We start from the raw sequence: 14,444 nt of genomic DNA on the forward strand, positions 1-14,444 counted from the left end.
ACTGCACCAATCACAGTTGTCCTGCACATGCACCTAGGAGCTCTCTACTGCACCAATCACACTTGTCCTGCACATGCACATAGGAGCTCTCACTCTACTGCACCAATCACAGTCAGGCGCCGGCTATAACAAAATGGACCAGCATTTAGTATATAGCGAAATATTACAAATATTTCTTTCAATCGTGGTGAGCGAGAATGAAGAATATGAGGACCAATCAACGTTGAGGAAGGATGCATGAGGACAGCTTATTGGTCAGAGGGCAGCGCCCTGATGTAAACAATGCTGGTGCCAAGATTTCTCGAAGAAAAGTATACCCCCAATTTCTTTAGTAAGTTGGAGTTAGTGAGACATTTGTTACTCTGGCACTGAGCTAGGCATCACTGGCACTGAACTAGATAACATATATATTAATGCCTCACACCACAACTACTACGCGCTGTTCTCCACCAACTCCACAATTAACTTAGAATTTTAGCTAGTTTGGCAAAGACTTTTACACAGTTTTCCTATACTGCAAATACATAGTAGCCTTATATTAGTGCGTTCGGCTTACAACAGGAAGGATGCGGGTCGAAGTCTGGGCGGGAAGAGACGTATGGGCAAGTCTCCTAACACCTGCTGTCCCTGTTACCTAGCAGTAAATAGATTTCTGGGAGTTAGCCAACTGTTGGGTGTTGCATCCTGGCGGACCTAACAAGGCCCCATAGTTGGAAAAACCACCCCACTTGACTTTATTGAATTATCCTGGCTTATTAACTCTCCAGGTTTACTGACTCGATTAGAGCTTTCTTTTTCTTCTTCTTCTTCTTCTGCAACTAGTGTTTGCATGTTACTGCACCTTCAGGCTAGTTGTGCTGATGTTTGTGCCCCCATTCACGTTTTGAACCCCACATGACACGTGAATTCAACAAATTCAGTGATATAAACATGAAAAATTGATGCGGTGTATAACTCCTCGTTGTCACCGTCTTCAATAGCAAACATTAACTTGAGAGTTGTTCTGGTGTGTACAGTAAATGTGTTGTAAATAAGATGATAGAGACAAGAGAGCATATAACTCTTGCCTATCAGGCGCAGAACTTGGGAGCGAGGGGAGGGGGGGGGAGAAGACGGGGGAAGGGAGGGAAAGATGTGTCGAGGGAACGAGGAAAGGGAAGGAGAGGGAGAAAGTAAAAAGGAAACTGGAAAGAGAGAGGTGAGATGCATATAAAGGAGTGTGAGAGAGTGAAGTGTCTCCAAGACTACTGTTGTTGAAAATAGTATAAAATACTGACAAACTAAGTAAGACACATGTGCAGCAGTTGGGTAACTTTATTGTTGAAACGCTACGACTACGTAGTAGGCTTCTCCAGCCAAAGAGGCAGCAGGTGTAGTGAAATGAAGATGATGTGATCAAACCTTTGAGAGGTTGAGTGCCACTGTTCCATCATACTTTGAGTGTACAGTGGAAAGCTGTTAAATGCTTCACACACTGGCAGCATTTCTCCCTCTCTCACGGTTATGTTAGACGCCAGATATAACTTATAAACTTTGACCTGCATTCAAGATACACTTGACTGTTCTCACGTATTTGTGGTTGCAGGGGTCGAGTCACAGCTCCTGGCTCCGGCCTCTGTTTCACACTAGGCGTAAGTGGTGTATGGTTGTTCTCTCACTCCCTTAGGAGGCTGGCTGGTGATCCCTTGGGAGGCTGGCTGGTGATCCCTTGGGAGGCTGGCTGGTGATCCCTTGGGAGGCTGGCTGGTGATCCGGGAGGCTGGCTGGTGATCCCTTGGGAGGCTGGCTGGTGATCCCTTGGGAGGCTGGCTGGTGATCCCTTGGGAGACTGGCTGGTGATCTCTTGGGAGGCTGGCTGGTGATCCGGGAGGCTGGCTGGTGATCCGGGAGGCTGGCTGGTGATCCGGGAGGCTGGCTGGTGATCCGGGAGGCTGGCTGGTGATCCCACCACTACCAGATAAGCTTTTCGAGATCTGTTTTTTCCTTTCATCTATTTTCTTTGCTAATTTTTTCTCAGTGAAGAGTGGCAGTGCGGAGTGCAGCTGCAGCTGCAGCTTGAAGTGTTGGGGTGAGTTGTAGGGGTGTGGGAGTGGTAGGGGTGTGGGAGTGGTAGTGGTTGAGGTTCCTAAACCTGTATTCCCTGGAACGCAGGAGGGAGAGATACATGATTATATACACCTGGAAAATCATAGAGGGACTAGTACCGAAATTGCACACGAAAATCAGTCACTACGAAAGCAAAAGACTTGGCAGACGATGCAACATCCCCCCATTGAAAAGCAGGGGTGTCACTAGCACGTTAAGAGACCATACAATAAGTGTCAGGGGCCCGAGACTGTTCAACTGCCTCCCAGCACACATAAGGGGGATTACCAACAGACCCCTGGCAGTCTTCAAGCTGGCACTGGACAAGCACCTAAAGTCAGTTCCTGATCAGCCGGGCTGTGGCTCGTACGTTGGTTTGCGTGCAGCCAGCAGCAACAGCCTGGTTGATCAGGCTCTGATCCACCAGGAGGCCTGGTCACAGACCGGGCCGCGGGGGCGTTGACCCCCGGAACTCTCCCCAGGTAAACTCCAGGTAAACTCCAGGTGTGGGAGTTGTAGGGGTGTGGGAGTGAGTTGCTGGGGTGTGGGGGTGAGTTGTAGGGGTGGGGGGGGTTAGATCTAGAGGTATGGGATGTGTTGTTGAGGTGTGGGAGCAAGATGTAGAGACGTGGGAGTACCTTGTATTAGTATGAGAGTAGAACAGTAGCAGTTTTGGAGTTCAAACTTTTGACAGTGTAATTTGGCAAGCAAAATTAGTATAGGTCAACCACAAGAACAAGAACAAGAACAACCACAAGAAGAACAAGAACAACCACAAGAAGAACAACAAGAACAACCACAAGAAGAACAACAAGAACAACCACAAGAAGAACAACAAGAACAACCACAAGAACAACAAGAACAACCACAAGAAGAACAACAAGAACAACCACAAGAAGAACAACAAGAACAACCACAAGAAGAACAACAAGAACAACCACAAGAAGAACAAAAACAACCACAAGAAGAACAACAAGAACAACCACAAGAACAACAAGAACAACCACAACAAGAACAACCACAAGAAGAACAAGAACAACCACAAGAAGAACAACAAGAACAACCACAAGAAGAACAACAAGAACAACCACAAGAAGAACAACAAGAACAACCACAAGAAGAACAACAAGAACAACCACAAGAAGAACAACAAGAACAACCACAAGAAGAACAACAAGAACAACCACAAGAAGAACAACAAGAACAACCACAAGAAGAACAACAAGAACAACCACAAGAAGAACAAAAACAACCACAAGAAGAACAACAAGAACAACCACAAGAACAACAAGAACAACCACAAGAAGAACAACAAGAACAACCACAAGAAGAACAAGAACAACCACAAGAAGAACAAGAACAACCACAAGAAGAACAAGAACAACCACAAGAAGAACAAGAACAACCACAAGAAGAACAACAAGAACAACCACAAGAAGAACAACAAGAACAACCACAAGAACAACAAGAACAACCACAAGAAGAACAGCAAGAACAACCACAAGAACAACAACAAGAACAACCACAAGAACAAGAACAACCACAAGAAGAACAAGAACAACCACAAGAAGAAGAACAAGAACAACCACAAGAACAACAAGAACAACCACAAGAACAACAAGAACAACCACAAGAACAACAAGAACAACCACAAGAAGAACAAGAACAACCACAAGAAGAACAAGAACAACCACAAGAAGAACAAGAACAACCACAAGAAGAACAAGAACAACCACAAGAAGAACAAGAACAACCACAAGAAGAACAACAAGAACAACAAGAAGAACAAGAACAACCACAAGAAGAACAACAAGAACAACCACAAGAAGAACAAGAACAACCACAAGAACAACAAGAACAACTTCACAAGAAGAACAAGGAGCTCTGTAACAAATCCACTCCAGTTTAAATAGTTTATTAACATTCCGTTTATTTAACATTGTAAAAAATACGAGAACTAAAACCCGAATTAAAAACTAAGATATAAGGAGTATTTTTATAAGCTCATTTATTTCAAGTGACAGTCATTTGTTTTCAGGTGATGAGGGTGAAGATGGCGGCGGGAGAGTGAAGAACATGATAACTGATGAGCAGGTGATGGTGTGTGTGGACGGCAGCTGCGGTCATGTTAGTACAACACTACAAGTGAGTTTGTTTGTACTTACCTGCATGTGGTTGCAGGGGTCGATCCATAGCTCCTGGCCCCGCGTCTTCGCTAGTCGCCACTGTGTGTGTGTGAGGGAGAGAGAGAACAATAGTGTGTTATTACTCTGTGAAGACTGCTTATATTCATTCATCGTTGTGTTGGTGCCTCGCTGTTATATATCTCACTGTATATACTCTGAGCGTTTAACTTAGTCTCCGTTTAACTTAGTCTCTAGTTTAGGGTTTAAAATATTGATAATGTTATTGTGCAAGTAGAGTGTAACCTTACTGGTTAAAACTGTTATAGATATGGATATAGAGTGACAGATAATAACATATAACTACCACATTACAGCTCTCACACGCAGGTTCTCACCTACCTCTCATATAAGCATCAATATCAATACTTGTAAACCATAGTCGTATTGTACTTAGTACTGCCTCCACCTTTCTACAGTTGTTAAGAAATGATTGTGAACCCCGGGTGAGCGTAGTGAGGTGCTGGCTTGTATGCTTGACGGCTCACCCGGGTGAGCGTAGTGAGGTGCTGGCTTGTATGCTTGACGGCTCATACCTAATAATAATATTTATTGCTACAAGTAAATGTACAAGGTATACAGTCCTAGCTGACATCAATGACATACTACTATATAGAAAGCCCTCTTGTTATGCAGAGTATTTCGGGTAAATTAGGTCAATTTTGTCCCCAGGATGCGACCTACACTAGTCGGGTAACACCCAGGTACCTATTTTACTGATAGGTGAACATGGACAGCAGGTGTCTCAAGGAAACACGTCTTAATGTTTTCACCCGTACCTGAGATCGACCCTGGACATCAGTGTGTGAGCTGAGTTCGCTAGCAGTCAAGCTACGGGGTCCCAGCTGGTACTTGTGTTGCACTCTCTCTCCATAATGCTTGCCATACCTCAACTTCCATTATTATTGCATTCTTTGCCCTGTACGCTTTTATTCCCTTGCACACCTTTGTGACCTGGGACTCACTCCAACACCACCTCAACAACTCTCATCCTTTCTGTCGCCTCGCGAATACTTAACATTAAATGATCTCGACATTTTGGGCCAACAAGTTTACACAGGACTCATGAGTTACTCTAATACCAGCCACCTTGGCTTGCCCGTCTACCAGAGTCAAGTCAGCAGGATAGTGTGTCGCTGTGCCCATCTATCACATATAACACTGCAGTATATACTGCCCAATGGTTGACACACACCAGTGTACAAGTGAATCCACACTCGTGTGTATAAAGTTCTCAAGCTTCTCTTTTATCATATCTTAATGACGAAAAATTTCCTCGCACGGTGTGTTCTGTATCCCACTACAGTATCTGTGTGTTCTGTATCCCACTACAGTATCTTTGTGTATTCTGTATCCCACTACAGTATCTGTGTGTTCTGTATCCCACTACAGTATCTGTGTGTTCTGTATCCCACTACAGTATCTTCGTGTATTCTGTATCCCACTACAGTATCTCTGTGTTCTGTATCCCACTACAGTATCTCTGTGTTCTGTATCCCACTACAGTATCTCTGTGTTCTGTATCCCACTACAGTATCTGTGTGTTCTGTATCCCACTACAGTATCTTTGTGTTCTGTATCCCACTACAGTATCTTTGTGTATTCTGTATCCCACTACAGTATCTTTGTGTATTCTGTATCCCACTACAGTATCTGTGTGTTCTGTATCCCACTACAGTATCTGTGTGTTCTGTATCCCACTACAGTATCTCTGTGTTCTGTATCCCACTACAGTATCTGTGTGTTCTGTATCCCACTACAGTATCTGTGTGTTCTGTATCCCACTACAGTATCTTTGTGTATTCTGTATCCCACTACAGTATCTGTGTGTTCTGTATCCCACTACAGTATCTGTGTGTTCTGTATCCCACTACAGTATCTTTGTGTATTCTGTATCCCACTACAGTATCTCTGTGTTCTGTATCCCACTACAGTATCTCTGTGTTCTGTATCCCACTATAGTATCTGTGTGTTCTGTATCCCACTACAGTATCTTCGTGTATTCTGTATCCCACTACAGTATCTCTGTGTTCTGTATCCCACTACAGTATCTGTGTGTTCTGTATCCCACTACAGTATCTTTGTGTATTCTGTATCCCACTACAGTATCTTTGTGTATTCTGTATCCCACTACAGTATCTTTGTGTATTCTGTATCCCACTACAGTATCTCTGTGTTCTGTATCCCACTACAGTATCTCTGTGTTCTGTATCCCACTACAGTATCTGTGTGTTCTGTATCCCACTACAGTATCTTTGTGTATTCTGTATCCCACTACAGTATCTCTGTGTTCTGTATCCCACTACAGTATCTCTGTGTTCTGTATCCCACTACAGTATCTTTGTGTGTTCTGTATCCCACTACAGTATCTCTGTGTGTTCTGTATTCCACCACAGTATCTCTGTGTGTTCTGTATCCCACTACAGTATCTCTGTGTGTTCTGTATCCCACTACAGTATCTTTGTGTGTTCTGTATCCCACTACAGTATCTTTGTGTGTTCTGTATTCCACCACAGTATCTCTGTGTGTTCTGTATCCCACTACAGTATCTCTGTGTGTTCTGTATCCCACTACAGTATCTTTGTGTGTTCTGTATCCCACTACAGTATCTTTGTGTGTTCTGTATCCCACTACAGTATCTCTGTGTGTTCTGTATCCCACTACAGTATCTTTGTGTGTTCAGTATCCCACTACAGTATCTCTGTGTGTTCTGTATCCCACTACAGTATCTTTGTGTGTTCTGTATCCCACTACGGTATCTCTATGTGTTCTGTATCCCACTACAGTATCTCTGTGTGTTCTGTATCCCACTACAGTATCTGTGTGTTCTATATCCCACTACAGTATCTCTGTGTGTTCTGTATCCCACTACAGTATCTGTGTGTTCTATATCCCACTACAGTATCTCTGTCGTGTGGGGTTCGGTAGGAGATTGATGGATAAGGTAAATTCACTTGTTGGATGGTAACGCTATATTGTCAGGCTGTGGTAATGGGAGATGGAGCCCAGCCTGCCGTGTTCTGCCTTCTTCTATGCCTATGCGTCGACTGAGAGCGGGGCAGTTCATCTCACTCGCTCGCTGCATCCCGTGACGTCATACAGTCACAGGCCTAAGGGATCTTCTATATAAACACATGGATGGTACTATGATACGCTATACAACACATATAAGGGGATCAGCAACTATGCTGACAGCTCGGTCATGTTACGTATGTCGTCCCAACATACACTACTATGCTATAGGCTGAACAGGCAGGTGGTTCTGGGCTGATTCTATACAATAACAAATTCATATATAACTTAGAACTAATGGATGGTATCATAATGGATGTTAACAAAATGAGTTTTACGTAATGGGTGTTAACGTAATAAGTTTTAACGTAATACATTACAAACTATAAGAAAAAATCATGGTACAATATGGGATGGAATTGATCGATCGATCTGTATTCATGCACTCTATGGATTCTGAGGGAGAATAAATATATATATATATATATACAAGGTGAAATTAACAGCAAAGGCATCTGGTGCACTCAGATCATTACTGTCAAATTCTCAGAATACGGAGGAAACGTGAACACGAAAAAAAAAAAAATCTGAAAAACTGATCAGTTAATAACAAACAGTTGACAATTTCCTTCATCTCGGACAACTAGTTATACAGACTATGTACATTTAAACCCAACTCTGTGAGGGTGAGGTTTACATATGCAGAATGGTTATCATCTCTGGGAGGATCGAATTCCCCTCCAATAGCTAACACATGCCTTGACTGAGGGAGATCTGAATGAGTATCTACAAAAGATACTTGTGGGTTTCTCATTACTTGTCGAGTACGCAAGGAGTAACAACATTCAGGTTGAATATCTGACTGAGTATTTGAGGTAGAGGGTACAGAGTCAAGGGGATTTTCGGCATCTGTCACATTAGTCTGGGTAGCAATATCATCAACATCGCATACTAATTTCATATGATCTCAATGCGATTCTTTGTACTTACCAGTACTAATTTCTCTATCCTTATACTTATTGCCAGAGATATGTTCTACAACTCGATAAGGACCAACAAACTTTTGATCGAGCTTAGGCATTGCCTTATACTTATTGCCAGAGATATGGTCTACAACTCGATAAGGACCAACAAACTTTTGATCGAGCTTACAAGCCTCCGGATGCAACATCCCAGCAATTCCAGGAACAGCTGTTAAAAATTGACCACTGTCTGGAAAATCTTCCAGCTCCTGCACCCAACATCTTGCTCCTGGGGGATTTCAACTTAAGGCACCTAAAATGGAGGAATATAGCAAATAATATTGTTGCAGTAATAACACCAGGAGGCAGCTCTGATGAAAACTCACACTCACACGAGCTTTTAAATCTCTGCACAAAATTCAATTTAAACCAGCAAATAATAGAGCCTACTAGACTGGAGAATACACTAGACCTCATATTCACTAACAATGATGATCTGATAAGAAATGTCACCATATCAAAAACAATATACTCAGATCACAACATAATTGAGGTTCAGACATGTATGCGAGGAGCCCCAGACCGACAAAATGAGACTAGTCACGAGGGAGCATTCACCAAATTCAACTTCAATAACAAAAACATAAAGTGGGACCAAGTAAACCAAGTCCTAACCGATATAAGCTGGGAAGATATACTAAGCAACACAGACCCAAACTTATGCCTAGAACAGATTAACTCGGTGGCACTCGATGTATGCACAAGGCTTATTCCTCTAAGAAAAAGGAGGAGTAGATGTAAAATAGAAAGAGACAGGCGCTCCCTTTACAGGCGATGGAAAAGAATAACAGAGCGGCTAAAAGAGGTCAATATATCTGAAATGCGCAGGGAGACACTGGTCAGAGAAATAGTAAGCATCGAACTTAAGCTAAAAGAATCCTTTAGGAGTCAGGAATCGCGGGAAGAACTAAAAGCTATAAATGAAATCGAAAGAAACCCAAAGTATTTCTTCTCCTATGCCAAATCAAAATCGAGAACAACGCCCAGTATTGGGCCCCTACTTAAACAAGATGGGTCCTACACAGATGACAGCAAGGAAATGAGTGAGGTACTCAAGTCCCAATATGACTCAGTTTTTAGCAAGCCGCTAACCAGACTGAGAGTCGAAGATCAAAATGAATTTTTTATGAGAGAGCCACAAAATTTGACTAACACAAGCCTATCCGATGTTATCCTGACGCCAAATGACTTCGAACAGGCGATAAATGACATGCCCATGCACTCTGCCCCAGGGCCAGACTCATGGAACTCTGTGTTCATCAAGAACTGCAAGAAGCCCCTATCACGAGCCTTTTCCATCCTATGGAGAGGGAGCATGGACACGGGGGTCGTCCCTCAGTTACTAAAAACAACAGACATAGCCCCACTCCACAAAGGGGGCAGTAAAGCAACAGCAAAGAACTACAGACCAATAGCACTAACATCCCATATCATAAAAATCTTTGAAAGGGTCCTAAGAAGCAAGATACCACCCATCTAGAAACCCATCAGTTACACAACCCAGGGCAACATGGGTTTAGAACAGGTCGCTCCTGTCTGTCTCAGCTACTGGATCACTACGACAAGGTCCTAAATGCACTAGAAGACAAAAAGAATGCAGATGTAATATATACAGACTTTGCAAAAGCCTTCGACAAGTGTGACCATGGCGTAATAGCGCACAAAATGCGCGCTAAAGGAATAACAGGAAAAGTCGGTCGATGGATCTATAATTTCCTCACTAACAGAACACAGAGAGTAGTCGTCAACAGAGTAAAGTCCGAGGCAGCTACGGTGAAAAGCTCTGTTCCACAAGGCACAGTACTAGCTCCCATCTTGTTCCTCATCCTCATATCCGACATAGACAAGGATGTCAGCCACAGCACCGTGTCTTCCTTTGCAGATGACACCCGAATCTGCATGACAGTGTCTTCCATTGCAGACACTGCAAGGCTCCAGGTGGACATCAACCAAATCTTTCAGTGGGCTGCAGAAAACAATATGAAGTTCAACGATGAGAAATTTCAATTACTCAGATATGGTAAACATGAGGAAATTAAATCTTCATCAGAGTACAAAACAAATTCTGGCCACGAAATAGAGCGAAACACCAACGTCAAAGACCTGGGAGTGATTATGTCGGAGGATCTCACCTTCAAGGACCATAACATTGTATCAATCGCATCTGCTAGAAAAATGACAGGATGGATAATGAGAACCTTCAAAACTAGGGAGGCCAAGCCCATGATGACACTCTTCAGGTCACTTGTTCTATCTAGGCTGGAATATTGCTGCACTCTAACAGCACCTTTCAAGGCAGGTGAAATTGCCGACCTAGAAAATGTACAGAGAACCTTCACGGCGCGCATAACGGAGATAAAACACCTCAATTACTGGGAGCGCTTGAGGTTTCTAAACCTGTATTCCCTGGAACGCAGGAGGGAGAGATACATGATTATATACACCTGGAAAATCCTAGAGGGACTAGTACCGAACTTGCACACGAAAATCACTCACTACGAAAGCAAAAGACTTGGCAGACGATGCACCATCCCCCCAATGAAAAGCAGGGGTGTCACTAGCACGTTAAGAGACCATACAATAAGTGTCAGGGGCCCGAGACTGTTCAACTGCCTCCCAGCACACATAAGGGGGATTACCAACAGACCCCTGGCAGTCTTCAAGCTGGCACTGGACAAGCACCTAAAGTCAGTTCCTGATCAGCCGGGCTGTGGCTCGTACGTTGGTTTGCGTGCAGCCAGCAGCAACAGCCTGGTTGATCAGGCGCTGATCCACCAGGAGGCCTGGTCACAGACCGGGCCGCGGGGGCGTTGACCCCCGAAACTCTCTCCAGGTAAACTCCAGGCATTGCGGATGTTTTGTTGAAATTTGTCAGCATTACTCTTGAACCTACTTTAACTTTTGATGGTTTAGCACGGCTATTAGTAACTCTAGTAAATTCTGCTGTTGATTTATGAAGTGTTTCACGGATTCTTCTAAAAACACTCTGAGCTATGCTGGTACGAGTTGCAATGAAATCATCAGGGTTATAATTGGGTTTCGGAGTGGAATATAACAACTCATAGTGTAAACGCTTGTCTACACCATACAATGCATAATGTGGAGTATCACCTATGGAAGAATTATAAGCAGAATTTATGGCACATTGAACATCAGGGATAACTTCATCCCAAGTGTCACTACTGGGGTTGATAGTGGCTCTCAAAACATCAAGTACTTTCTTATTGGTTCATTCCGCTAACCCATTGCTGGCAGGATGATGAGGAACAATGGTGGATTTAGAGATCTTGTAAAAGGTACACAAATTTTCAAGAATCTCATTACAGAATTCACCTCCATTATCTGTTACTAGGGACTTAGGGGTGGTATGCCTGCAGATAATGCGTTCTTTAAACGCTTTAGCTACTGTCTAGGCAGTCTTATCTGCAATAGGAACTAACTCACAATATCTGGTGAAATAGTCTACCATAACACACAGATGTTTGTTGCCTTGGAGGGAACATTTAAAATTGGTTAATAAATCAAGGGCAACTCTTTCCCACGGTTCGCTAGTGGTTGGGTACACTTGGATTGGATTAGGACCATTGACATTTCCTTTATGTTGCATACAAACACTACATTTCTTAACATACTCGGAAATGTCAGTTGCCATACGTGGCCAAAAGTATTTCATTCTGGCTTGTTTCACAGAATGATCCATACCAGGGTGTGCAACACCTGATGCATCGTGAACTAGCTGTAGAGCTACGTTCACTAGTGACTAAGGAATTACTAACTGGTACACTCTTCTACTTGGAGTACCCAACTCGGCTGTTCGATACAGTAATTCTTGACTCAATACAAAGTCAGTAATGGGTGCTGGTGGCTTCACAGTAAGAATAAGATCTTCCTGGAGCAGGAATTGAATCACACCAGACCACATGGGATCTGTTCTTTGGGCATTCTTTACATCCTCTGCAGTAAATGGAGGATCCACAGTAACTACACTAACGTGTCACGATAAAGCATCTGCGACTATGTTTGACTTGCCAGGTAAATGTTCAAAAGTGGGATTGAACTCTTGGATAGTCAAGGTCCATCTGGCTAACCTTCCAGTAGGTTGTTTATTCTGGAATAAGGGTATCAGTGGTGCATGGTCTGTTAAGACATGAACAGGGTACTGGTAAATAATGTCTCGGAAGTGCTTTAAAGACCATACTATTGCTAAAGCTTCTTGCTCAGTTACTGTATAATTATGTTTAGCCTTCGTAAGAACTCAGCTAGCAAATGCAACTGCGTTGTACTTGCCATCAGTCTTCTGAGCTAGTACGGCACCTATGCCAATTGAACTAGCATCAGTTGTTACATAGAAAGGCTTAGAAAAATCTGGGAATTTCAAAATGGGAGCAGACATTAGCTTTTCTTATAGTGTCTGGAGTGCTCTTTCTTGACGGAAGGTCCAGACGAAAGGAGCATCTTTCTTAAGCAATTCGGTTAGAGGAGCTGTTGTTGAAGAAAAATTAGCAATGAAAGATCTGTAGAAACCTGTTAGGCCTACAAAGGATCTTACAGCATCAGCAGTTTTGGGGGATGGAAAATTTAGTACTGCCGTTACTTTACTTTGATCAGTCGTAACCCCTCTAGGAGTGACTATGTGACCAAGAAACTTAATTTCTTATCTAAAAAACTGACATTTGGACAGTTTGATCTTTAAATTGGCTTCTTCAAGCTTACCAAGTACTATATCAAATCTTTTCAGATGTGTATCCACATCTTTGGACATGACGATTACATCATCTAAGTACACCATAAGTGCTTTACCTATAAGACCTCTAAAGATATTGGTCATGAGTCTAGAAAACGTGATAGGAGAGGATCGTAATCCAAAAGCCATTTGAAGGAAGTGATAATGACCTGTGGGAGTAGAGAATGCAGTTAACTCTTGGCTGTCCTCGTGAAGAGGGACTTGCCAAAACCCTTGTAACAAGTCCAGGGTCGAGAAGACTTTGTTATCTCTGATATTGCGTAAAAGATCACCTAGTACAGGAAGTGGGAAGCGATCTGGAATAGTTTTCGCATTTAACTTCCTAAAGTCAATCACCGGGTGCCAAGTACCATCCTTCTTAGGCACTAGGATTAAGGGTGCATTCCAGGGTGAATTACTGTGTGCAATAACTCCATCATTGAGCATTTGATTGATCAGTTCTTCTGCGAGAGCAACTTGGGAATGAGGCATTCTGTATGCAGGTATATAGATAGGCCTAGTACCAGGTTCAAGTGGAATACGATGGGACAATAAGTTTGTTATACCCATCTTCTCACCTGGTAAGGCAATGGCTCTACACCGTTTGTTCAACAGCGTCATCAAGCGCTTGACTTTGTCTGGGAAGTCAGTGGGAGCTAAGTCTTTCCCCTCAACTGGTGGAATGGATTGATCCAGTGGAGTGGATGAGGTCTCCCCTGTTGAAATAGCACCGACCCACTGGTCAGGTGGCACGTCATCCTGTACTTGAACAGGGTAAGGATAGTGAACTAGGTCAATGAGATTGGTATTTGCTCTGAGACGAACACTGTGACCCGAAGTGTTAGCAAGGAATAAATGGATCTTACTGTCTCTTACAACATGTAAGGAAGGTTCAACAAATAAACCCTTGACCTTGCAGGAATCACTGTCAACTAGGACGTTATCACCATCTGGAACATTAGGAACAACAACAGACACTCTAGTGAGAGCACTAGCCACAACAGAGACGTCTTTCTGCAGACGGCATGTGACATCAACAAGAGATGGCATTACTAGTTTCAAGTAATCGTTTTCCGACAAGGCATCCCCTGTGGAGAAACTACTACTTGAACTAGCAGTCATTGCAGGGATAGGCTGTGCACTCAAGGCAGTCTGAGTGTCCTTGGACACTTGAGGCAATACACTATCTTGCATGTCTGAAGGTGTAGGTGGAACACCGATGGGAGTGACAGAGTTACCAGTGCCTGACCGCTTGGGTACGCTACTGGAGAATGCATTGGCTTGTAAGGACTTAATCCGTACATCATACTCTGCGGCAGTATGGGAGATTTCTGATCCAAGCTGGTAACCCCAAAATGGAACGATCAAGTCGTCAATTTGGGCATGCCATCGGTAAGGGTCGAGCACAATGCGTAAGTC

The 14,444-nt window shown here is 43.3% G+C and overlaps 1 long non-coding RNA gene across 1 annotated transcript; it reads right to left on the bottom strand.

Moving 5' to 3' along the window:
- Positions 1-1,290: 1,290 nt before the first annotated feature.
- Positions 1,291-4,795, bottom strand: LOC128687189 (uncharacterized). The gene is made up of 3 exons (XR_008406777.2): positions 4,611-4,795; positions 4,251-4,310; positions 1,291-2,140 (listed from the first exon to the last, which is right to left on the bottom strand). It is a non-coding gene; the product is annotated as an uncharacterized lncRNA (long non-coding RNA).
- Between the last annotated feature and the right edge of the window lie 9,649 nt (positions 4,796-14,444).

Source organism: Cherax quadricarinatus, chromosome 40 (genome assembly GCF_038502225.1).
Source record: "Cherax quadricarinatus isolate ZL_2023a chromosome 40, ASM3850222v1, whole genome shotgun sequence".
Taxonomy (NCBI): domain Eukaryota; kingdom Metazoa; phylum Arthropoda; class Malacostraca; order Decapoda; family Parastacidae; genus Cherax; species Cherax quadricarinatus.